Source organism: Chelonia mydas, chromosome 1, assembly GCF_015237465.2.
Source record: "Chelonia mydas isolate rCheMyd1 chromosome 1, rCheMyd1.pri.v2, whole genome shotgun sequence".
Taxonomy (NCBI): domain Eukaryota; kingdom Metazoa; phylum Chordata; order Testudines; family Cheloniidae; genus Chelonia; species Chelonia mydas.
The window spans coordinates 27,164,287-27,190,400 of NC_057849.1; the positions used below are offsets into that span (position 1 = coordinate 27,164,287).

Consider the following 26,114-nt stretch of genomic DNA (forward strand, 5'->3'; position numbering starts at 1 on the left):
CATTATAAATGTGATCACATCATGATCACTTGTACCTAACCTACCATTACATTTTAGTTCTGTGATCAGTTCCTCTTTATCTGTCAACAGTAAGTCTAATATAGAATTCCCCCATGCTTGATGCAACACTTTTTTAGTTAGGAAATTGTCATCTATATATAATATTTAGAAATTCCAAGGATGTTTTAGTATTGGCAGCATGAGATCTCCAGCATATGTCACCCAAACTGAAATTCCCCATGATCATACAGCGTTTTCCCAACAAATTCTCCCTCCAAAAATAGTCAAAATAATAGAGTAAGGAAAATCAAACAATTAGGGAATTAAAGAAAAAGACAGCAATGAATATAGTACTTGAAAGCTCAATAATCCTTTGATTTTTCCCATTCCATCCCAATTGTACCAAAAACAATCCTAGACTTAGATCAGGACAATACACAGGGATAAGATTTCATGTTAAATACCAGAAATACTTACAGATGTGTAGCAATATTAAATAGCAAAGTTTTACATTAATAACCATAATCCTCCTAATAGAAAAAAAATTCTTTCCCTCTTCTTTACATCAAATCCATGGTACAGACACCTGGTTATCTTTTTGTGAAGGCAACAGAGTTACAGAAGGATCTGGCAAATAAACTGCCAAGAAAGAAATATTTTGACCAATCATGTCACAGCCTGCCACTGGATTGAATATTACTAATGGCAGATCTCATTCAAATAGATGGGAATTCCCCCCCCCCCCCGCATCTTTATATGCTGAATGATATGTAGACATATGCATGTCAAATATTTCACTTCAATATAAAATCTAAAAGGATATATATTTTTGTCTCTAACCTTTGAGTGTAGGTAGATAATATACACCCTGCTCAATAAACTCTTTTTAGTGCATATATGTACAATTGAGTAACATTACTTATAGGTGGAGATATGTAAGTAGGATGGCCTTGGAAAATCAATTTCTTAAAGCGTTTTACTTGAAATATAAAAACGTGTTAAATATATTCAATCATCATTATGGGCATTTCTAATTTAACATATTTTTAATCCTGGTTTGTTTGCTTTTACCAAAGCTCCCATTATTTTCTGTATGAATATGCTGTCCGTCTCAATGGCTCTAAAAGCATATTATATGTTAGATAATTTTTTTCAGATTATTTGCAAATCAGAAATATAAATCCTATCTCCAGGCCCACTGAAATCAAGGGCCAAACTCTGATTTCAGCCAGTGCAGGATTTCACACCAGGTCTCTCAATATCCATTGATTTACACTTTTAAATTTAATCTTCCAATTTTTCTTTCTTAACATACAGAAGAATAAGTTGCATTACAGTACCGGAGGCAGATAACTAAGAATGTATTTTAGTAGCTTACGTCTAAGACTAATGTTAAAATTTTGAGAAATGAATCTCCAAATTGTTCAAAAATCTCCAAAATGCTGATTCACTAACATTTTACCAATGAAACCATCAAATTTTCTCCCAAGTTTTCAAAGAGGAGTTCTATTTCAAAATCCATCTTGTGCATGAGGGCAGAATACGTTTCAAAAACTGCACACGTCCAGAGAAAATATCTGTACCTGAAGAATTCAGGTTGCTTTCAGGGAAGTGCTGTCTTGGAATCATGAGATTTTTCTACTTTTTCCTTCACAAAGCTCAGCTAATTGAAATTTATAGTCTAAAAGAGATATTTTGTTGACTTTTAGGATTGAACTTGTATATTTTCTTGTTCTGTAGGGGCCTCATACCACTCTCAACAAATCCTCAAATCAAGAAACAAATAAATTGGCTGTTAAAATCCCCCAGCAAATGAACTCAGCTAGCCACAGTCTTATAATGACTTTCAATACTTTAACCAGCTGCACACAATATAAATCTCCATCTCCTAATTATATTTGAAAGCTAAAAGCCAAGGAAAAACAAATGTCATTGGCTTTCCCTCCCGAATCTGCACAATCTGTAAATAAAACATTCCAATACAAATTGACCTTTCCCCAAACAAACTCCTTTTGCTGCCCCCTTGCCACAGAGTTGCACAATAGCTACCCGAACAGTCCTGATCCCAAACAATCCCAATGAGGACGAGGAAAGCCAACAATTTAAGCAAGGAAACTGATAGCAACATTATTCTTCATTCTAACATGCAATATTGCTCTCTCCACTCAGGCTTTGTCTTCACTAGGAAAAAAGGTGCATTCTTAACTCAACTATGGGAAAGCCTAGTCTTTAACGACCTCCTAACTTATGTGTAAACAACAAATTGCCTTGTCTTCATATGGATTTTACCTTGAGTTGACTATATTTTAATACATCTTTCTGTCCTAGAGAAGACAAAGCTTCAGAGATCAGCAGCTGAGTGTGGCTAGCCTCAGGAGCTTCACTATGGGCAGTAGCAACGGACTGAGATAGTTTTAATGTAGGTTTAATTTTCTGTAAGATTGCACTTGCATTATCATCTCTTCCTTAGGGACTAGGGGGGGTGGAATGTTAAAATTAGTACAGTAGGTGTCAGAAAAATATGATTTTTAATAATGATTATGTTAAATTCTAAAAATTAAGCGGTACCTCATTTCTAATTTATTGACACTTCTTCCTTAGTTTCTCGTATTGCGAATTACATGACCCACCAGAATAAACATATCTAAAGCCCCCTTGAGAAAGCCCTCATTGATCTGGCTGACCCACGTAAGATGAGATATATGGTCATTCAGAATCATCAGAGAAGAAAGCAAGTTCTTTAAGGAGATAAAAGTTGCACAAAGTCACAAAGAATCCAGGAAGACCATAGATGGAAAAATGACTAATGCATACCAGCCCATTAGAAACATTTGAAATGTAGACCTCCTAAACACCGTAACAAAAGACAAACAGACTTTTGAATGTAGCCACAGCAAGAAGATGACCATGAAGGTAGTTATCAGGTCAGTAATTTTGCCAGTGCTTTCTATGAGAACAAAACTACCTATCTAGGAACTTTTATGGCCCTCCTTACTGTAGTATTTGGGGAGCTAAAGAAGCTCATGTTCGTGGGGGAGGGATGTAATGTTTTGTCCCTTTAAGGTTTCTGTAAGAGGGTTTCTTAACCATGACCCAAAATTGGGTCACCAGAATGTTTCAAAGGGTTGGGTGGCAGCTCCTGTGGCTCCTGTCACACAGGGCTGGCTTGGCTCCGGGTATTATGACTTGGTGCACAGAGTCACAGTGCTGCTCAGGTTTGGCCCAGCCACCCCTCCATCATAACAACAGGGGGCCAGCCAGGCCAAATTTGAATGTGTAGTGCTTCAACTCCATGAGCCCTAACTCACACAAGTTTGGCCCAGTCAGTCCCCTGTCAGTAGGGTGACCAGATGTCCGGATTTCGACTGGAACACCCGATTGAAAAGGGATTCTGGTGGCTCCGGTCAGCACTGCAGACCGGGTCGCTAACTGTCCAGTCAGCAGCGCCGTGCAGCAGGGCTGGCAGGCTCCCTGCTAGCCTCCGCGCTGCGGGGCTCCTGGGAAGCAGCGGCATGTCCCCACACTGGCTTCTACACATAGGGACAGCCAGGGGGCTCCACATGCTGCGCCCGCAGCTCCCGTTGTCTGGGAACCACGGCCAATGGGAGCTGTGGTGGCGGTGCTTGTGGATGGGGCGGCGCACAGAGCCGCCTAGCCGTGCCTCCGCATAGGAGCCGGAGAGGGGGACATGCCGCTGCTTCCGGGAGCTGCTTGAGGTAAGCACCACCCAGAGCCTGCAGGCTCGCTCTGCAAACCCTGCCCCAGGACTTCCCCCAAGGGACAGGACCTGCCTGCCCCACCCCAGGGCCTCCCTTTCCCCAGAGGCAGGAACCAACTCCCATCCCATCCCATCCCACCTAAGGCAGAACCAACTCCCATCCCCAAACCAGGGCCATCCCTCTTCCCTGGAGGCAGGACCTGACACCCCCTCAAGCTTATTTACTGGGTCACAGCCAGCCATCAATATTTACAAATGGGTTGAGACCCATTGCTCCGCAGTACTGTTAACCACGTACCCCAGTACTACTGCAAGAGCTGTGATAATGCTGCTATGGTTGCTGGAGCTCAGCTAACAAAGAGTATTATCCCCTTAACCTTGTGTCTGTGCCTAGCTATTTTCCTATAAGTAGTGCTTACAGTACTCTGAAAACAGTGTATGGGGAGTGTTATAATCGGGGAGCAGCAGCTGCTTTGGTAAAACAGTGCTTCCATCAGACAGTGAGCACAATTTACATTTTTTTGTCCATGTCTGTTACCCCCTGTGACCACCACGATCCACACTTTAAGTATGGTCTACAAGGCATATCAGAAACGTGGTGGAGAGCTAGTTTCTTGGAGAACACCAGCAAGTGTTCTGCAAACTAGTTTGGGGATCTCCAAGATGTGGTGTTCTTTACCTCCTGTCCAAAACTGTTGTGTAGTGTTTCTTCATTGCAATTCAGTGGTGTGCGGGGTGATTCCTGCATACATAATTTGTAAACCCTTGAAGGATCCTTTAGGATACAATGTAATACTATCTATACAATGTAAGATATTACTGTATTATATTATCTCTTAATTAGTGGGCATTACAACAGTGATTGTCATCAGTCTTGAAAGTATCGTCTACCAAAAGCAGAAATGATGCCTCCTGGAAATGTTCCAGTAATGATGTAAAAGCCTGATAAATGAAGTAAGTATGCCTCCGGATATAGCTTACCTATGGTAAGCACTTAATACCTGAGGATACTGCGATCTATTTTATGGCACATGTGGAATCATTATCTAACTTTCCATATGGACAAAAAGCAAGCCTTGACATTTTTTCCAACAGCTACACTCGAGTTAATGTTTTAAAAAAGGGATTTAGAGCTTAACCATCAGAAGACCCCAAAGAGGCAAGTTCTCAGATAAAAATCTTTAATTAAAGTTTAATTAAATCTTGTATTATTTACTTTACTGAATAATTAATCAGTGAGCAGACAGTTAAAGGTAATAGGATTTTCTGTTTTGCTGATATAAGCCACTCTTTTACCCAGAAGTTCAATGTCAACATAAAAGGACATGCTAAAGGAGACAATATTACATCAATGTTTAGCTTCAATTTGGCTGTTTAAATGTTGGGGCATATTAGTTAAAACTTTCAGAGAATACCATCCCTTGAGCCCTAGCAGAAAGAATTTGCAATTCACAACATAAAATTCATAGGAGAAAAGAATCATCAAGAAGCTCCATCCCTCTGATAAGCACAAGCCACTCGTTAGAAAACATTCAACTTTCAGACTGATGGTTTAAGACATTTACTTAAATAGTCCAATCTTTAGCCTCACCAGAATATTAAAGAAAAATTAATTATATTTGCCATCATGTACTTGTCACAGCCCTCACCAAGCTCACTAGGCAGCTACATTTGGGCACCACACACTACCATGCCCTATACGCTTTCCTGAGCTGCAGAAAGCTCCAGCATTGTTTCTTTCCTTGGCCTCTATGGCATACTTCCTGGGCATAGACTCTGTCTGGTATCCGGGGTGCCGGTACTCTGGAGTCCTGAGGAGGGGTCAGGGCCTCAATCGGAAGAGGCATGGCCTCTAAATCCTCGGGCCCTTTAAATTAGGATTTAAAGGCCCGGGGCTAGGGCTGTGGTAGCAGCAGCTGGGAGCCCCGGGCCCTCTAAATCACCCCCTGAGCTCCCAGCTGCAGAGGTGGCTGGGAGCCTCTGGCACGGGGGCCATTTCAAGGGGGCGATTTAAAGGGCCCGGGGCTCTAGCTGCTGCTACCGCAGCGGAGCCCCAGGCCCTTTAAACTGCCAATAGAGCCCTGGGAGCCCAGCAGCAGGGCCTGGGGCTCCGGCTGCTGCTACTCTCCAGGGCCCTTTAAATCATCCCCAGAGCCCTCCTGCCGGAGCCCTGGGGTAGCGGCGGTGGGGCTCCGGCGGCTATTTAAAGGGCCCAGAATGGTAGAAGCAGCGGGAGCTCCGGACCTTTAAATAGCCTCCTGGGGAAGCCGGTCTGCCCTGGTATGGCACACTGACTCTTGCTGGCAGGGGTGACAGGTTTGTAGAAATTTTGGTGGTCCCCAGAACCTGCCCCTGCCCAAACTCTGCCCCCCCAAACTCCACCCCCCACCTGCCCAAGGCTCTGGGAGGGAGTTTGGGTTGGGGAGGAGGTCTGAGATGCAGGCTCTGGGCTCTGACAGGGGATTGGGGTGCAGGAGGGGTGCAGGGTGCAGGCTCTGGGAGGGAGTCTGGGGATGGTAATGGGTGCAGGGGTGAGAGCAGTGGGGTGAGGCTGGGGATGAGGGGTTTGGGGTGTGGCTGGGGGCATGGGCTTTGGGGTGGGGCAGGGCTGGGGATGAGTTTGGGGTGCAGGCAGGCTGCCCCAGGACTGGAGCCAGAGTGGAGGACTCCCCCCAGCCCTCTCCCCGCCAGCAGCAGCAAGCTCTGGGGTAGGGGCCTCCCTCTACCCCTCGGCAGCACACTCACCCCCACCACTGTCACTGCGTATGCTCTTAGGGCCCCTCTCAGGTCCAGGAATCTCCCTCGCCTCCCCTGTGGTGGGTGCCGTGGAGGGGGGGAGGCCATCACATGTGCACCTCATCCCCTGCTGCTGCTGCCCCTCACTGTAGCCTCACTTGGGGTGGGGGATGGGGCTGCCCCTTGCCCAGCGTGGGGCAGGAGTGGTGACTGTGGGCAGGGCGGGCGGCTGTTCTGGTGGACGGTCCTGCCGGAAAATGAAAGGTTCTGAGGGGGAAGGGCAGGGTAAGGGCAGCCTGACCTGGCAGTAGTGGATGGGGGGCACTAGGACTCTGTGGCGGCAGTTGATGCAGGGAGGCAGCATGGAGCTGCATCTTTCAATGCCATGCCCTTCTCTCTAGCTCATCCTGCTTTTGATAGTCCTTGGAAGTCTGTTTGTGTTCAGGTAGATGGGACCCCTCCCCTGCCTTCTCATCAGGCTCCTGCAGCAAGCTCCCCCAGCTTGAGCCATGAAGTGACCAGTGTGTGCAACTAGAACCCCTCCTGCCCTTTTAATAAAAGTTCTTGTTCCCTCTGTCATGTGACTCCCTAGATGAGCCTCATCAGGTGATCAAGTTTCCTCCCTCCCCCCCAGATGATTTATTGCTTGGTCACCAGCTCACCTGGAAGAACCAGTTTTCTTAGTTTGGGCAGGTCTTTGACCAAAGCTGAAGACCATCAAAGTTTAATGAACCTCCATTGCTAGCCCTCTGCAAGAATTTCTCCTAATACCTTCTATGTTCCAGGTCCAAGATAAAACCATGTTGACTGGCATTAATTATGTTACCATCCTTTAGTTCTTTACTATTTGCGTCCTATATCAGCCATCTCATCCAAGATTGATGTCAAGCTAACCAGCCTATAGTTACTTGGGGTATCACATTTACTCTTTGGAGTAGTTGTAGACACCAGTGAGGACAGAGAGAGAGATTGGAAGTATGGTCAGAAAACAAAATGGGGCCAAATTATGTTCTCAGTCACACCAGCATAAATCTATACGTCAGTGGTTTATGCTAGTGCAGGTATAGCATTTGGCCCAGAGATTGGATTACCTAATAAGCAGGCCTAACATCAATAGTTCTATGAAAAGCAGCTTCATATACTAAGGCTCTTAGTATGAAGCGATCAATATAAGCATGTACAGCAACACGATTATTAATATCTAATAAGTTCAGACTGTCATCCATCCAAGACTCAGATTGGTTTATTTTTAAAAGTTTGGCAAATCAGACTAGCAAAGATCATTTTTAAAAATTCTCCAGCCCTTGTACTTTAAATTGTAATCTCTCAAATATTTAAAATGTAGTCTTGCCAGGATGTACTTATGTAACCCGACAGACCCCGGTTGTCGGCATTGAACCTGGGGCCTCTGGAGCTTAGTGCATGAACCTCTACCAGCCTTAGCTAAAAGACAACTGGCCCTTAGCTAAGGCTGTAGAGCAAACTCATTAATCTCTCTAAGTGGTGTCGGTGCCACTAGAGGGTACATAGCACCACACCCAAGAGGTGTGTGGGTTACATACTTCCCCTAGCTGATAAAGTGTGTCCCAAGCTTCAAAGACTTCCCAATTGAAATACCGGTTGAGCCTTCACTTGTGACACCGACTGACCCTGGTCGTCAGTGGGTGGGATTGAACCTGGGGCCTCTGGAGTTTAGTGCGTAAAACTCTATTGCATGAGCTAAAAGCCAACTCAATTCTTAAAGATTTTTTCACAGTCACAATACTCAAAGATTCACAATACTCAAAGATTAGTTCATCAGATTTGTCGGGCTTTAAGAAAAGAAAAGAAAAGAAAAGAAAAGAAAACTACGTTGGCCAAGACTAATTATAATAAATTTCACCATGAAAGGAATTTTTCCATAGAAAGCTGTAAGGGGAATGAAAAATTGAAATGAAAGTGGAACAGTTATGCCAATATGGGCTCACTTTGGTGACACCACAATACATGTTAGAAAATCTCTTGCAATAATTACTCTATTAATAGCTAACAGGGTAATTTTCCATGGTTAAAATAAAAAAATAAGAATGGAATAGAACAGTTTAACTAAGATGGTAGCTGAACTTATACCAAGAGATTTTTTAAACAAACATATATTGTATCTAAAATACAGTATAGTACAATTTCATTTACTCAAAGACCTTTCTGCATAAATAGCTAAAATCATAACAAATTCAATTTGAACTAAGGTCAACATCTCACAAGTCTTACCTACATATAAAGCATGCACATACAGGGCAATGAAAGTCTTAAACTGAAAATAGACTGGTCTATACCTTCCAAAATGTAATATAAAAAAAATCGAGGACTTAGGAGGAAAAAATGATCTTCAAAAAAAATCTTCTAAACTGGAGGCACCCTTGAAAAATAACATTTAAATAAAAAAGTAGAAAATTCAAATAAAAAATAATTTACTTTGTCTGCATTCCCGTTTGGTTTTGTTTACTTTGCTTGCATTCCCTTTGGTTTTTCTGTATTCACAAGGGACTTCCCTCTTTGCTTTTTTCTACTTGACCATGCAGCAAAACCATAAAACAGGTATGTGTGACACTTCATGGTTCTACATCCCATGCTTTTCTGTTTTTTTCCCCGCATTTATGATTTAATTTAATGGAAAGGAAATGATGAAATATACATGAGGAGTAGGCAGAATTTTTAGAGATACAGAAGAGCCTCTCTAATCAGCACTTCTGTAAATTGCCAGCCCACAACTCTGTAATGAAAAGAGATTTCAAGGTTTCCAATTTAATAATGTCTACCCACTCTTTAGTCATAATGCCTAAGAGCTGCTGCTGCCTTCATGCTCACACCAACAGTCAGCCCTGCTACAGTGGAAACCAGTAAAAATATCTGCAGCAGCCTCCTTCCCCATCCCTTCCAGTAAGAAAGGAAAATGGGCAAAGGTTGGCACTAAATTCTCCCCTCAAGACAGGCAGTAGTGGTCCACCGTAGTGGCTCCCCAACTTTGGGTTGGAAATGGCAGTGGCCACTCTTTTAAGAGTCACTGCTAAAGGCTTTTAAAGGCTCCCCACCTAAGTCACTCTTGCTACTCCCTCCTGTGGTAATAGCACTCCTATAGACAATGGTGAAATTATCTGCCTCCCTTCCACCAAAGCCCCCAACCATGCAGGGGTTGGCACCACCATGTTGCATGAAGAACACATGACAAAATTACCATACTTAGAGATGGACACAAGGGGGCGGAGTGTTATGTCATTCACTTCCATCCATTTCTTTTATCTGCACTCCATTTCTTTTCTCCTCTGTTCTATTCCCTCTATTTTCTGTTCTCATTCTGTGCATTTTCTATCTTTCTCTTGCCTACTCACACCTCCTTTCTCAAATTTTTATTTCCTTGTTTCATTTCTCTAAGCCTCTTCCTCTATTCAATCCCACCCCCATTTCCTTGGTTGCCAGAATCCTTTTTAAGGTGGAAAATCCTCAGGGAAGGCCCATGACTTCTGTGTTTATACTATGTCTAGCACATTGTAGGTGCTATCAGAAACAACTGGTAAATATTCATATCCTTGCTCTCTCTCTCCCCACATTCCACTTCCCCCCTCACGCCCCCCCCGACCCACTAGTGACTAGAATCCCCCCCATTCCTCTCCATTTGCTCTGGTCTCTTCTCTTCCTTAGGCCTAGCTCTAAGGCTGCCTCTGCTCCTACAGTATTTGAATGGTCTTTTCCTTCTATTTGTCCATGAAGAATGGTAACCTAAATGCACAGGGATAAGCAGTCTAAACGTAAGGAAACATAGAGAGGATCTTCTTCCCTAAAAGGCAGGATCAGGAAAAACAAAATATAAACAACTTTTTGTGTTTTGGTTTTAAATTTCACTGAGTACAAGGGGTCATTTCATCTAGGGCAGACCAATACCTGAACTGGTACTTAAGGATGATCCCAAAGGTTAGAGCTGCCACTTTTCCATTTACTTTTGTGGAAAAAAAAAATCAACGTCATGACATGATATTTATTCATCGCCTCTCAATGCAACATTTGCTGCCTAATTAGAATCCAGAAATTTTTGCTGCTTTTTTTTTTTTTTTTTTTTGCAGGACAGCCCTAGGGAAATTAGGACAGCTGGCAACAAGAGCTTTATGAAAGGTTTGCATAGTACAAATAGAACCCATTCGGAAAGCAGGATGCATTCTAGGTTCTGTCACTCAAATTACATGACCCTCAGTCCAGGATTGGGAAACTTCAAGCACCCCTAACTCATGTCAAGCACGCTCAAGTCCACAGCTGCCACCCCACATACCCATGCAGGCCCTGGTATTTGCTTACTTATCTTTTGATTTATTATTTAAAGATAGACTCCTGGAGAAAGATACTCACTAGGTCTTCCCCCATCACTTTCTTTATGGGACCAATTGCTTCCCCAATGCCAGAAAAGAGCCTTGTCCCTCAATAGAGCAATTAGAGCAAGGAAGCACCCCTGATAGGCCAGCCAGATCTCTATTATGCATTACAAGGTCACTTGCAACTACAAAATCACTAAGAGATGCATCCAAGTAACCTAACACAACAGGACAGAAGCCCCATAATTGCAAGGTGAGCAGCCCTCAGCGGTGAAAGAACAGGTTAAGGACTATTTAGAAAAGCTGGACATGCACAAGTTGATGGGTCCAGATATAATGCATCCAAAGGTGATGAGGGAGTTGGCTGATATGATTGCAGAGCCATTGGCCATTATCTTTGAAAATTTGTGGCAATCGGTGGAGGTCCCGGAGACTGGAAAAAGGCAAATACAGTGCCCATATTTAAAAAAGGGAAAAAAGAGAACCCGGGGAACTACAGACCGGTCAGCCTCACTTCAGTCCCTGGCAAAATCATGGAGCAGGTCCTCAAGGAATCCATTTTGAAGCACTTGGAGGAGAGGAAGGTGATCAGGAACAATCAACATGGATTCACCAAGGGCAAATCATGCCTGACCACCCTGAACGCCTTCTATGATGAGATAACTGGCTCTGTGGATATAGGGAAGGCGGTGGACGTGATATATCTTGACTTTAGCAAAGCTTTTGATATGGTCTCCCACAGTATTCTTGCTAGCAAGTTAAAAAAGTATGGATTAGATGAATGGACTATAAGAAATCTGGCTAGACTGTCAGGCTCAAAAGGTAGTGATCAACGGCTCGATACCTAGTTGGCAGCCAGTATCAAGCGGAGTGCCCCAGGGGTCAGTCCTAGGGCCTGTTTTGTTCAACATCATCATTAATGATCTGGATGATGGGATGGATTTCACCCTCAGCAAATTTGCGAATGACACTAAGCTGGGGGGAGAAGTAGATATGCTGGAAGGTAGGGATAGGGTCCAGAGTGACCTAGACAAATTGGAGGATTGGGCCAAAAGAATCTGATGAGGTTCAACAAGGACAAGTGCAGAATCCTACACTTAGGATGGAAGAATCCCATGCACCGCTAAAGGCTGGGGACCAACTGGCTAAGCAGCAGTTCTGCAGGAAAGGACCTGGGGATTACAGTGGAAGAGAAGCTGGATATGAATCAGTAGTGTGCCCTTGTTCCCAAGAAGGCCAAAGGCATATTGGGCTGTATTAGTAGGAGCATTACCAGCAGATCGAGGGAAGTGATTATTCCCCTCTATTCGGCACTGGCGAGGCCACACGTGGAGTATTGCATCCAGTTTTGGGCCCCCCACTACAGATGGGATGTGGACAAATTGGAGAGAGTCCAGCGGAGGGGAACAAAAATGATTAGGGGGCTGGAGCATGTGACTTATGAGGAGAGGCTGAGGGAACTGGGGTTATTTAGTCTGCAGAAGAGAAGAGTGAGGGAGAATGTGATAGCAGCCTTCAACTACCTGAATGGGGATTCCAAAGAGGATGGAGCTAGACTGTTCTCAGTGGTGGCAGATGACAGAACAAGGAGCAATGGTCTCAAGTTGCAGTGGGGGAGGTCTAGGTTGGATATTAGGAAACACTATTTCACTAGGAGCGTGGTGAAGCACTGGAATGCGTTACCTAGGGAGGTGGTGGAATCTCCATCCTGAGAGGTGTTTATGGCCCGGCTTGACAAAGCCCTGGCTGGGGTGATTTAGTTGGTGTTGGTCCTGCTTTGAGCAGGGGATTGGACTAGATGACCTCCTGGAGTCTCTTCCAACCCTAATATTCTATGATTCTATGAATTAAAGGCCAGATAGAACTTACTTTGTTCTGGTTACAACATTTAAATTGACAGCAACAATATAGGTCAATGAGGTTTATTATCCATCTGGCCCCTGGAAGATATATACCGTAGATTTAGCAGAGATAAAATTACAAAGCAAATTGGAGATTGGATATCCGAAGATTATTAGCTTTTAAACTACATCACATAGACAAAACCCAATGTTCTCAGAGGACTTCTGTTGAGAAACATTGATTTTTTTTAAAAGAAAAAACAAATCCTATTTGCTGCCATTGTAGTTTTACTAAAAAAAAAACTCCCACTAACTCAAGCCAGCTGTCAGTCAGCTCACCATGGACAGCTCTGCTAACAAGCCAGTAAGTACAATCCATATAAGTTAAATGTCAGCTTTAATCAGTGTCATGAGTTATATCCATTGATTTACCTGCATCTGTTTTAAAGTTATTTCCCAGTAATGTTAAAAGCTATAAAACACAGCTGTAAATTAAAATGAAAATGTCATGATGAGGAACAGTGTGAGTTAATGCACTAACCAATCACATCAAAAGTGTAGCTTAAGTGTTCATTTAAGCCCTGATTCAGCAGAGCACTTAAAGCATGTGCTTCAACCTGGGACTTATGTGTGTGCTTAATTATTTTGGGGATTGGGTTGGACTTAACGTGCATTTAGGAGCTTCACTGAATTGTCACTTTTGGGCCTGATAGAAAGCCCAGTGGGCTTTGGGTCCAACCCTTAAATCGTAAGTGAAAATGAAGTTAATCGCATCAATCTAGTTCTAATGGGACACCACTCTATGTGATAAAAACAGCTGCATGAATGGCGAACTCTGCCCATGACAGGCCCCAGACTAACTGAGAGGGCTGCTGCAGGTTAAAATTGATGTGATGTGTGTGGAAGGTTGAACATACTTGCACTGTCCATACTAAAGTATAGCCAAGGATAATTCCTCGCTTTCATTTCCTAACCATAAAATGTATCCAACTCTGGAACAATCTCCCAAGGGAGGTGATTGAAATGTTTTTTGGGACACGTAACAATATATAGGACAAAGAACTCAAGAGTATACTGGAAGAAACAATCCTATATTGAGGGGGGAAAGGAAGGAATGCCACAATAGGTCTGTTTCATCTTCAAAGTCTATGGCCTGGATCTTGCAAGTTACTCTGTATGGGTCGAACACTGTGCCTGCACCAAGCCACAGTGATTTCAGCGGTGCTCTGGACAGTCACTGGGGGTCTATTCACATAGAGTATGATGCAGTATTTGGATTGAGGTGGGGGAACAGTGGGACAAGGCTAAGATAGTAAAAATCATGTAAAAAGGAAAATTAAACATTTATCCAAATACCTTAACACTCCAAGGATATAATTCATTTTAAAATTATGCATTTCTTAATTTGTTTAAGAAAAGCCAATTTCACCCTGGTTGCTCTGAAATGATACAGCACACCGCCTTTTTATGACAACAGCTCTTCAAATTCCTAACTTTCCTGCAGGCTAGCAAAGCCATTATAATTAAGTCACAGAGGACTCAATTCTCATACACTTCCATAAGTATCTCAAAACTTGTAAAAATTAATTTCAGTGCCCCTCATGATGGATGGTGGGGAAAGTGAGTAGGGGAAATGTAACAAAAATTAAAAAGAACAGCAAAGCATGACCTAAGGCATTTGGAGCAAACATAAAATTGTTCCCACCCAGCAACCTCCCCCCCCCCACTCTTTAAAAAATAATAAAGTAAAGGAGACATTTGAAAGCTGGTTGTAGAATACTGGAGAATCTGTTTATCAAGCCACTAATCATGAAAAGCACTAAGGCATCATTAATTTTGCAGTTTTTATGCTTATTCTAAGCACTGGCAGAGAAAATGCCTGGGGTGACTAATTCCAGCTATAAAATTTAAAGAAAGAAAGAAGCAATCATAGAATCATAGAATCTCAGGGTTGGAAGGGACCTCAGGAGGTCATCTAGTCCAACCCCCTGCTCAAAGCAGGACCAATCCCCAACTAAATCATCCCAGCCAGGGCTTTGTCAAGCCTGACCTTAAAAACCTCTAAGGAAGGAGATTCCACCACCTCCCTAGGTAATGCATTCCAGTGCTTCACCACCTTCCTAGTGAAAAAGTTTTTCCTAATATCCAACCTAAACCTCCCCCACTGCAACTTGAGACCATTACTCCTTGTTCTGTCATCTGCTACCACTGAGAACAGCCTAGATCCATCCTCTTTGGAACCCCCTTTCAGGTAGTTGAAAGCAGCTATCAAATCCCCCCTCATTCTTCTCTTCCGCAGACTAAACAAGCCCAGTTCCCTCAGCCTCTCCTCATAAGTCGTGTTCCAGTCTTCTAATGATTTTTGTTGCCCTCCGCTGGATGTTTTCCAATTTTTCCACATCCTTCTTGTAGTGTGGGGCCCAAAACTGGACACAGTACTCCAGATGAGGCCTCACCAATGTCGAATAGAGGGGAACGATCACGTCCCTCAATCTGCTGGCAATGCCCCTACTTATACAGCCCAAAATGCCATTGGCCTTCTTGGCAACAAGGGCACACTGTTGACTCATATCCAGCTTCTCGTCCACTGTAACCCCTAGGTCATTTTCTGAAGAACTGCTGCCGAGCCATTCGTCCCTAGTCTGTTGCGGTGCATGGGATTCTTCCGTCCTAAGTGCAGGATTCTTTTGTTTCTCTTTTATTGAGAAGAAAAAATACACAAGGATGTTGGCTATGAAATTATACTTTGATGGCTCTGAGTATTTTCTTCATTGCTAATTGACTTCAAGAGTCACAGTTAAAAGATCTTAAATATTTTCAAGCTATGCTTTTGCTACCTACAGCCTTTGTAGCTTTCAAAGAGCTACTTTTCTTCTTTCAAACATATTGTAAAAGAAACACTGTGTCCATTTTGCCCTTGCACAGCAATTTTAATATACGCATGCTGCAAAACATTTTCATTATGTATAAATTAGGAAATGCTTTGGGAAATAAAGCTTTTTTTAATTAAAAATCTGAATTTCAGAACCTCCTGCTGGTGGCAGCCATCTTGCTAAAAGGTCTTATCATTTGCAACAGCTGTAGTACTGTTGCAAGAGATTGCAAATTAATTTACATACTGCTTTGTTACTGAAGAATTTTTACTCAGTAAACATATTATTTCATTATTTAAACTTTAGAGATCCTCTGATGTTAAGCTAGTAATAAAGCAGGATAGAAATTGGTTTCATAATCTTTTATGCTGGGCCCCCACATGGTTTGTCTTAGTGAGATCACACCTAGTTACATCCTGGGCAGGTACAGGTATCCTACTTACCTCTACAAGGTGCAAGAAGCAACAGGAATTTAGAGGTAGAATACAAACATAGGCCCCCGAACCTGCAGTGAACACCATGTAGTTGGATGGAACCCTGTATCTGCAAGGAGCTCGGCAAAGAATTGGGACCATAGAGTGCCTCCGGCTGCATCAGTGACTATTCTCTTGTTTTCTCTGCCTAGTACAAGGCCACCAGCAGAAGACTATCTGCACAGTTTATACTTTGTAGACTTGAATCTATTGATACTATATATATACCGTTGGTCTATCTCACACCTTAGGGTAGTTTAATTCAAAGGTGTTACAGTTGAGTTACCTCCTTGGTTCCCTAGTGATCCCTTTCATGGCCAAGACCATGAAAACCTGCATATACTATTGCAGACAGTTCCATTATAAGGTGACACTTGCTAGACTGTTACCCATCAGCTAGCTCTGTGGCTTCTTCAATTACCCTACTTGTAGGTTAGCAATCTTCAGAGAGAAGGGTCAAAAAGCTCCTAGAATTTCTTTTTTGCATGTTAGTTCACAATTACCTGCTTTTCCTGTTTCACTGTCGGAATAAAAAATACAAAATTCCAAATCAGGAAATAGAAAGCGGGCATACAAATGCATTTAGTCAAGATTAATAACTGCAATACGTCTTGGTATTTGGTTCTGTATTCTGTGTACATTCTTGAGCAAAAAAACCCAACATTTTGGGAGGAATTTGTTTTTTGACAGCTTATTCTGAGTCTTTTTTTTTGCCCACAGAATTACTTCTCCCCCAAAGTCATGTATACTCTCTTTCCCAGGAGCACATTTCACATCCATTTTTATAGTGTACAATCTCACAACAACCTGGGATTTAATTGTATCTAAGTGACTTTCAAAACGATATTAAGTATCATCATCATAATAGCTCTCTTTACCAAGTATCGAATTCATTGTTGATTAGTCAGAGGAATTTATTTGAACAAGTGCTGACTTTCACACCAGAATTTCTTAGTATTAATTTTTTCCTCAATGGTAAGCTTCTCCTTAACTGAAGTGTATCTTTTCCAAAGTAGGTTCTTCACTAAACATGGTCTCTGTGTGTATATAATGTCTTCTGCAGTTTCCACGATATGCTATGCATCCGATGAAGTGAGCTGTAGCTCACGAAAGCTCATGCTCAAATAAACTGGTTAGTCTCTAAGGTGCCACAAGTACTCCTTTTCTTTTCACTAAATATGTGTAGTCTGATTTTGAGAGGTGCTGAATGCCCCTGGCTCCCTCCATACTAGGATGAAGGTCAATGAGAGGAGGGAGAGCTTTGTATCTCCGAAACAATTCTCAACACTATACAAGCCTTTGCTGGCTCTATGAGGGGCCAGGTAGAAGGACACAGACCAGGATGATGGGTTAATTGGCTGTTCTAGCCTTTAGGCTCGAGCCACAGGAAATAGTGCATGACTGAGCAACTCAGGTCACTGCAATCTGACTGGATGCTGGTTAGGATATGGGATAATTCTGTAAAGCCCAGGGATATGGACATGGATTGCAAACAATGCTGCTGTGTCTGCACTGAGCTGACAGTACTTTAAAATAGGGCTTTATCACGCTGTCTTTTACAACATACATCAGGGAATTAACTGCAGGAAATGTTGGTCAACTTGGCAGTCCTCCACTGGAGAAGGGGAAGGTGCTCTAGGTGAGCTACCCCGGTGTGAGATTCCTGTGCCCTATTCTGGAAAGCGAAGTTGAGTGACAAAGGATATTTAGAGAAAGGAGGGCACATTAATAAGAGGAATCTCTGCCAAATGACTCCTTCAGACTCAGCTTTTCTGTCACGCAGGCTCAGCATATATCTTTCAAATGCGTTTTTCCTTGTCGAGGCAGCTTTAAAGGAAAGACATTTATTTCATTCAGTATTTATGTCAAGTATTTTATAAAATATACTTTGTCTGTGGTATGTAAACCCAGACCATGTCTTTGGTTTTTATTATCATACTACTGCTTCAACCCTCCCTCCACCTTTCCTTCCCTCCAAAACCTTGCTGGTACCTTCTCATCAGCAGAGTCAAATCCATTGCCTACTTTTAAACTGAACTCATGAAGATTTTTCTTTTCTCTCTTATTTAGATTGTAAGCTCTTAATGGCCAGGACTGTTTACTACTCTATGTTTGTACAGTGTTTAGCACATTGGTTCCCTATTGCTGGTCAGTCACGAGGCGGTACTACAGCACAAAAATAAATGATAATAACAACAGATTACCTTTGCAGAAGAATTTAGTCTCCATCCCATGGGCCAGTGGGGAAGATAGGTAAGAGAAAATGAGGAGGGGTGAGCAGTCAGGGGATAGGGGAGATAAAAGCAGAGGGTATGGGGAGAAAAAGCCATGAGCATGGTTGGATAGGAGAAGGCGGATGAAGGGCAGGAACTGGGAAAGTGGGAGTGGATAAAAGCAGAAGGGGAAGGGGTCTAAAAGGAGATGGTGACAGGAAAAGGCGTCAGAGTGGGGCAGACAGGAGCAGAGGGGAACAGGGAAAGTCTAAGGATACCAGTGCAGAAGGCTGCCATAAGCAAATAGCTGTGATACGAATTGGCAAAGTGCGTGTCTCATTCCCCCTCTAGTGTCTGATCCACATGCAGGATAACTGCTTACTAATGTTACTAGTGAATCCACTAAATCAAGTGGCAGAGATCTGTGCTATTGATTTAAATGTCTGAAGCCTGAGGATGAACCAAACTGGGGGATCAATATAGTTGCACATGGTGGAGTTTCTGGGGTTTTTTAGTTTGTTGTAAAAAACCATAGGAAATTATGTGTGTGTGTGCGCGTGTGCATATTAACATATATAATTAAGTTATACTTAACCACACAGAGGATGCAAAGCACTCAGAAATTAGGATATGCCAGAATTAGCTTAGCCTATGCAACTTTAATGGGGCCCCCTGTGCACATGCATTCTGATATACTCTTTAATTACATATCACAAACTATTTTTTCCACAGGACCCCTGCCTCATTCAGAGAATGGGCAGTTAGTCAACATTTCTTTATATCCTCCATAGTCAATATGTGGCCCCAGGCCTATTTAAAGCACCCCGTTCAAACCTTAAACTGAATATAAAATTATTAATTTCTTCCTGGATGCTTCTATAGGGCTAGATTCACAAAGAAACTTAGGCCTGGTGATTGCTGTATCGCCACGCCTAACTTTTATATGCCTGGAAAATCACTGGGATTCAACACTAAGCATTAAACACCAGAACCCAGAGCTGATTTAGCTAGCAGCAGGCGGCCTTGAATTGCTGGCTGCCAGGAGAACACAGCACTAAGCTGACAATAAGTCAAACCTTGAGTTCATTTTTGATAAGGGTAATTAATCTCTAATACAAACCGGCTACTGGTTACCACTAGAGCTCCAAGATTGCCGACTCTTGTGAAACATTCATGTATATTGCACTTTCATAGCATTTTTAAAGGCTCCTCACAGTTCCACCTGAAGCTACTAGAAGCTGCTGATGGCAACCTTGGCTGGGTGATCTGGACTGCAATTGAGTCTCTGGCCAACGAGCAGCTGTCTCCCATGCTGGCCAGGTCGTGCAAAGCCTCAGTTCCTTAATCCCTATGGTGTGCGCAGAGCAAGAAGACAGAAACTGGACCAGGCAGGAGAACTAGCAAGGAGAAGGACCAGCAGAACTCCAGGCAGTGGTAGCTCCACCCTCCCTGCTGTAGTGGGGACAAAGGAGAAAAAGGAGGGGTGGATAGAGGGAAGGGGAGGGGAGAGGTTTAAAAAGCAGATGTGTGTCCTTTCCCCGGCCTACAAAGAAGCAGTTCTTTGAGGTATCTCTCCTTCCTTCCCCACTACTGCTCGGTGGTGAGTCATAGAGGGTGTGAAATGGCCAAAGCCACAGAGGCAACAGAGGAAATAGCCAGATAAGCCAGGGACAGGGTCAGAGGAGTAGAAAGGGCACAATGTTTGGAGGAGGCACAAGAGATGCAGGGAGAAAGTGCTCAGGGGAAGCAGAAGCTGAGGAGCATGGGAAAGAGATGGAGATACTGTCAGTGGTGGGAGCAGGAGAGGTTTCCTCCTCCTTAGTCAAGAGGCAGTATTGGTAGTGGGATAAGAGGCAAGCTGTGTCTGTGCATTGTGTGTACACATTCCAGGTTAATCTGAAATACACAGATGCAAAGGAGCAGAGGGGTGGCATTTCCTGCTAAGAATTAAAAAAATCAGAATACAGATAAAAGCAAAAAGCAATTTAAGAAAACCTCATGATTTATAAACCATTTGTGATCGTTTTCCAGGTTTCCTGATTTAAGAATTTGCAGGCTTTCAATGTAACTCATTCAGATTGCTCCTAAAGTCTGATCTACCTAGATTATAAACTCTCTGGAGCAGGGACAGTCTATTTCTTGGGTGTGTTTATAGAGCCAAGTACTACGGGGCCCTGGTCCTTGTCTGGGGCTCCTAGGTGCTAGTGCAATGCAAACAAATAATAATCTCATTCCCTGTCTCCTTTATAAACAACTGTTCTGGACTTAACATGCTGCAGGAGACAAGAAATGAAATGAAATTAAGACATATGAAAGAACCAGAAGAAGCATTTTTTGTCTGGATGAAGTCCTTTGCAGGTCTTATATGTAAGGCTAATTTTAGTCATGGGTATTTTTAGTAAAAGTCATGGACAGGTCACGGGCAATAAACAAAAATTCAAGGCCTGTGACCTGTCCATGACTTTTACTATATACCCCTGACTAAAACTTGGGGGGGCAGCTCAGGGGGCTGGCCCTGGGGGCGCCACAGGTACTGGGGGGAAGCACTGTGCGTGCTCGGGGGGCGGGGGAGAGGGTGGCCTGGGGAAGTGCCACTAGTGCTGGGATGGGCACAGCCAGGGGGCGCCGGTGGTGTTGGGGGGCAGGTGCGGCCCGGGGGGGCACCTCAGGAGCTGGGGAGGGTGGCGCAGCCCGGGGAATCGCCACGGGTGCTGGGGAGGGAGGCACGGCCCGGGGAAGCGCAGCAGGTGCTGGGGGTGTGTGGCCGGGGGGTTGCTGTGAGTGCTCAGGGGGAGTCACAGCCTGGGGGGCACCAGACGTGCTTGGGGGGTAGTCGTGGCCCGGGGGAGTGCCTCGGGTGCTGGGGGCGTAGCCCAGGGAACTGCTGCAGGTGCTCGAGGGGGGCTCGGCCTGGGAAGTGCCACAGGTGCTGGGGGTGGGCATGGCCAGGGGGCACCATGGGTGCTGTGGGGGGAGGCACAGCCCAGGGGGGCACCTCAGGTGCTGGGGAGAGGGGTGCAGCTCGGAGGGCATGGCGGGTGCTCAGGAGGGAGTTGCAGCCTTGGGGCACCGCAGGTGCTGGGGGGAGTCATGGCTCGGGGGGTACTGCAGGTGCTCGGGGGGGGAGTCACGGCCCAGGGCGGTGCCGCAGGTGCTTGGGGGGGGGGAATGCCATAGGTGTTCGGGGGAGGGAGTCGTGCCCCAGGTGCTGGGGGCAGGGGTTGGTGGGGCTGGGGCTGGTCCCTACCCAGCTCCTAGCTCCACATGCTGCCTCTGCTCCACCCCAAGCCCCAGCTCTGCAGCTCCCATTGGCTGGGATCCACAGCAATGGGAGCTATGGGGGCGGTGCCTGCGGGGGCAGCATGTGGAGGTAGGAGCTGAGGGAGGGGGAGTTTCTGTCACCTTTCCGGGGAGCTCCCCCCAGGTAAACACCACCCTGGACCCAAGCCTCCAGCCCTGAGCCCCCCACACCCAAACTCCTGATGCCAAGGGGTGGGGGGACCCGAGACTGCCCCAGCAGTAGCCAGTGCGACTGGCACAGGGGCTATCCCAACTGCTCAGGTGGCTCCCAGACCAGCCACACCAGGCTGCTGCAGAAGTCACAGAAAGTCACGGAATCCATGACTTCTGTGACAAACATGGAGCCTTACTTATATGTAGCAGATACCAATGTAAATGTCAAGCTATAGGGGCTGTCGTAAGTGGAAGATGTTAAATATTGCTCCTTCTGCCTCAGACTGCTGTAAAGGTTCATTCCACCCTCTGATATGCTTCAAGAACCTAATAAAATCATATCCTGCACTTACTATGAAGATATCTGCAGTACCATATTTTACAAGATTATCAGAAATATGCATTGCTGTTTTGGAATATTTTCTTTACAATTGTGCATAGTTAATTTGGATGTAGTTTATTTATCTGCTCTTTTTAGTCCTGTGTATTCCCAGTTTCCTTGTGGATTATATATGACTATCATATTTATGATGCATAAAATTATGACTAATACAGGGTAATCACAATTAAATTTTACCTAATTTACATAAAATTGGAGTCTCATATGGTGAACTCAAACTGAAGAATTTATGTAGTATATATGCTGTTTGTGTAATACTGTATAACTATATACAACTTTAAACATAATCATAAAAATATTGTTCTCCATTCATCTGAAGAGTAGCATGTGCTCTGTATGTATGGCCCTGTCATAAACATACAGCTAAGTGTAGCATAAAATCCCTCCTTTACCTGTAAGGGGTTAAAAAGCTCAAATAACCTGGTTGGCACCTGACCAAAAGGACCAATAAGGGAAGAAGATCCTTTCAAATCTGTGGGGGGAGGTTTTTTTTGTTCTCACTTTGTTGTGCTCTCTCGGGACAGAGAGAGGGACCAGGCAGGAAAAAAACCCTCTCCTAAATCCCTACCTGAAATAAGCATCTAAGATTACAAAAATTGTAAGTAAAGCAAGGAAATGCATTAGATTATCTTTTGTTTTAGCTTGTGAATTTTCCCTATGCTAAGAGGGAGGTTTATTCCTGTGTTTTGTAACTTTACATTTTTGCCTAGAGGGGAATCCTCTGTGTTTTAAATCTTATTACCATGTAAAATTACCTTCCATCCTGATTTTACAGAGGTGCTTCTTTTACTTTTTCTTTATAATAAAGTTCTGCTTTTAAGAATCTGATTGGTTTTTAGTGTCCTAAAAACCCAAAGGTCTGGTCTGTGCTCACCTCGTTTACCTATTTGGTTGGTATATTATTCTCAAGCTTCCCCAGAAAAGGGGGTGAAGGGGCTTGGCGGGATATTTTGGGGAAACAGGAACTCCAAGTGGTCCTTTTCCTGAATCTTTGTCTAACTCACTTGGTGGTGGCAGCAATACAGTCCAAAGACAAGGAAGAATTTGTGCCTTGGGGAAGTTTTTATCCTAAACTGGTAGAAATAAGCTTAGCGGGGTCTTTCATGCGGGTCCCCACATCTGTACCCCAGAGTTCAGAGTGGGGAGGGAACCCTGACAGGCCCCCATTCCTTTCCGTGGTGTAACTACCATTTTAGAATGTTTTGGCAAATACCCAAAAGACTAAGAAAATCCTAATCCCCACACTTCTGCTGTTCCCATCTCTTATCCTACACTCCAAAAGAGACTGCCCATTCCATTGCTTTTACAAGTAATGAAAATGCTATAAAAGTTCTACTACTACTATGCAGAATTATTAGCACAGTTCTGGACTTCACACAGTGCTGGATACATTAATGGCATTATTAAAGTGCCTCAAGATGAATGAAGAGGGGACATAAAAAGTTAAGTGGTTGTTGTCATAATCTGGAATAGCATTCCTATTTCATATGTTGACATCTCTACACTTTAGACTTATAAATGCTTATGGGTACATATCCAAAGTGACGCGCAAATATTTAATTTGGAGATTTTGCATTTAGTTGTTCATCATGATGTCTGTAAAAAACCCAACTGGAAATTTACATAAAACATTATTAATGTTTAGGTATTAATAAGAGATTGTTAATATCTTATTTGTTAAATAAAACATACAAGTTCCATTAAGCCTCAAACATTGCAGCCAAATTCCCAAAGAGAGCAACTTTCCTTAATTTATTTGTAGGATATTGTAGCCTTGATCATTTCTGTCTGAAGGTTAAACTAAGAACAAATATATTATTGTAAGTCGTTAGTAGCACTGGAGATGAAATTCACAGTATAAAATGCAATCCCTCCTCCCATTCTTAACAAAGTTTACCAGACTACAACTGGCAAGTAAAATACAGCAAGGCTGGGGTTTCTAAATTTCCTTCTAATAGTGTAGTTTGACTGACTTCTATTTTTTAAAAAAATCCTTGATTCTGTTCAGCTAAGGTTTTTGGAAGTAAGTATCTATGGATGACATAAAAATAAAAGGTTTAATTTCCTGCCCCAGTGATATACAATTAAAAGAAGGAGCAGGGGAGGAAACATCTGGGGGTATGTCTATACTACAATAAAACACCTGCGGCTGGCCTGTGTCAGCTGACTTGCAGGGTGTCTCACAGCCTGGGCTCCAGCTCACACCTGAACGTCTGCACTGAAATTTCATAGCCCCACAGCCCGATCCCAAGTCAGATAACACGGGCCAGCCACGGGTATTTTATTGCAGTGTTGACATACCCTGAGCGGGAGCTGCAGAGACTGCAATATGAAGCACTCAGACAGGCTGTCTTGACTCCTGGCTCCATAATATTTTATTATCTCATCCAGCTTGATGGAGGTTTAAGCAGCTTTTTGTGCAAATTTTCCTCAAGGTTTGAAAACAAAACAAGAACAAAAACACCACAACCTTCCTCACACCAGGTTTTATCTCAGTAGATGGCACTTTTTAATAGCGGCACACTACTAGCTCTCAGTTCAATTTACAGAGTGAATGAAGTGTGAAACTGCCTCAGTACAGCAACTGAAACGAAGAGCACACCAGTCTGAGCATTTGGCCATAATGACAATATATCTACTGTTTTAATGGAAACCCTAAAGCATTGACTAAAGACATGAAAGAGGAATGGCATGCTACAAGAAAAACAATCTCTCCTGCTTTAAAGAAGATAGAATTCCCTGTGGCAAGCTTCATTGGGAACTATATAATATAACAAATATTCAAAAGTATCAGTGAATTAAGAAGTGCTTATTTCTCCTATCATCTTAAAGACTTTGTACTATGTAAGAAAAATAGAGCTTCAGAGTCTCTGAAAGCAATATAAGCTGGGTAAATTTAAATTTAACACTGACTCAAAGTAAATCAAATAATACAGTTTCATACCAGAATTAAGAGTTGAAACCATCAAATGTTTAATTAATTAATAGTATGAAAAGTAAAGATGACAAAACATTTGGTTATTGATACAAATAATCAAATGAAACTGAGATAAGATTATTATTTCAGAAGTTTTGATACCCGGCTCTGTCTGAAGTGCTCTTAAGGAAGAGACATTTTCAGGCTGAAGGTAAGAGACATGCAGTCTCTGATTAGAGTTACTTTTGGGTCAAAACATTGTCCTCAAAATCTAGAATATGAAGTTTCCTGTGCCCAAGAGCTATTGGGTCAGAAAAAAGCACACAGGCTCATTTACACAAAACTGAAAACTTCAGGATTAAATACATAGATTCTGTAACAAACTGTGTGTGCGACTATCTGCAGAAAAGTTGGTTAATTTTAATTTTGTTTTAAACTAGTTGTTAAGCACCAACATGCTTGGTTCTGCACAAGACTTAGACAATCCTGGCCTGCACCAGCTTCCATTCTAAGCCAGAGGTTAGGACCATGCCTTCGCCGTGTTTGCACAGCACTTAGCACAATGAGACCACATCCTGACTGGAGCTCCGTGGTGCTACTTCAAATCAATATCAAGTAATAATAATGAATTCTGCTTCCTGTGCCTAACAGAAGAGATGGAAACTGAAAAGTCAAAGTTCAAACAACACCTGAAATAAAAGGGAGGAATGTGAACCTAAGACAGTCTCTCCAATGGTATCCCACGTAGCAAAACAAGTAGCTTTATGTATCTGGAGAGTGCTGAACCCAAGACTCATAGTAAATTCTTGTAAAATAAAATAAAACTCACCAAATAAATGAATGGTCACATCTCATAGGAACTGACTTATTGGATCAGTCCACCTAGTCCAGAGTCCTGTTTCTGACAATGGCCAAAACCTGATGCTTCAGAGGATATTGTAAGAACCCTTCAGATGTGGGATAATCTCCCCCCCCACACCCATCGTTCTCATCCTGGTCGCTAATAGTGAGAGATTGGCTTAAGCCCTGAAGCACGAGGTTTAATACATGTTCTGTGATGACAGGTTTCAGAGTAACAGCCGTGTTAGTCTGTATTTGCAAAAAGAAAAGGAGTACTTGTGGCACCTTAGAGACTAACCAATTTATTTGA

At 43.3% G+C, this 26,114-nt stretch overlaps 1 protein-coding gene across 1 annotated transcript in view; it reads right to left on the minus strand.

Moving 5' to 3' along the window:
- The window catches only part of SLC36A4 (solute carrier family 36 member 4), a 232,567-nt gene that overhangs the window by 36,870 nt on the left and 169,583 nt on the right, over window positions 1–26,114 (minus strand). The gene's annotated exons all lie outside the window — the stretch shown is intronic.